Here is a 1,308-nt window from a genome sequence, read left to right on the forward strand (position 1 = left end):
GAAGTCCGTGGATCCAATTTTGAATTTTGTCCACTCGAGTCGACTCGACTGTCCCGGGAGTCGACTCGAATCTCAGAGCCTGAACTCCCGATCCTCTGTATTTTGGCTCGTCCAGTCTTGGAGTCGACTCGAACTTCCTCGGAGTCGACTCGTCTCTCAGTTTCCGAAACTTAGTCTTCTGTCTTTTGATGTGAAGCTGTCGTGGAGTCGACTCGAGCAGTCTGGGAGTCGACTCGAATCTCAGAGGCAGTAACTTAGTCTTCTGTCTTCCTGGGGGTCGCGGTGTCTCGGAGTCGACTCGCGTATTGCGGGAGTCGACTCGAATCTCAGAGTCCGAAAATCGCTCTCTGACTTTTGCCTTGTATACCGCTGAGAGTCGACTCTTGCTTTCTTTGGAGTCGACTTGCCAACCATCGGAGTCGACTCGCGTTCCACTGGAGTCGACTCGAATCTCAGACCCGAAAACTGCTCTCTGACTTTTTCTTGGTGTTCCTCTTGGAGTCGACTCTTACTATCCTGGAGTCGACTCGGTGAACATCGGAGTCGACTCGCGCACTTTGGGAGTCGACTCGTTGACAGGTTCTGAGTTGAAGCTTTCTGTTCTTCTGTCTGTTCTCAATCGGAGTCGACTCGTACAGATCTGGAGTCGACTCGAGCCCGTGCCAGTGAACTTGATACGCTTGGAGTCGACTCGTGATACTCTGGAGTCGACTCGAGTCTCAGACTTTGGTTCAAGCTGACTTCTTAACTTATCCAAAAATTATGAACCAAGTCTTGAGACACTTAGACAAGATTTTCACTGAAACACTTAATTGAATTCATTAGTAAACAAGAAATATACTCAATTGTTTTGATCTCATCAAAATCAAATAGGGTTTTAATCAATCACTCCACAATCTCCCCCTTTTTGATGATGACAAAACACTGAGTATATGTAAAGTAAATTGCACAATAAACAATGAAATAAAATTCATAAATGAATTCAAATGTCTGGTAATTCAATTTATCCAAGCTTGAAAGGAGTGAAACAATAAATTTCGGAGTTAAAGCTCCCCCTTTCATTTGGAATTATATAAGCCTTCATATTATGCAATCAATTGTTTGGCTTATATGTTATTAATGATTTAGCTTGATTAAAATTCAGATTCTCCCCCTCAAGATATGCATTCTACTTTGTTTTGATTCTTTGAATTTCCTTTTAATGCTTTGAAGTTTTTGAACTGAAATTTTGGTTTTTAGAGGGAAAATCTGTCAATTTGTTCTTGAGTAGGATTCAGCTAATCTCCGAATATTCCTTGAATAGATTCT

This window comes from Phoenix dactylifera, chromosome 10 (assembly GCF_009389715.1).
Source record: "Phoenix dactylifera cultivar Barhee BC4 chromosome 10, palm_55x_up_171113_PBpolish2nd_filt_p, whole genome shotgun sequence".
Classification (NCBI taxonomy): domain Eukaryota; kingdom Viridiplantae; phylum Streptophyta; class Magnoliopsida; order Arecales; family Arecaceae; genus Phoenix; species Phoenix dactylifera.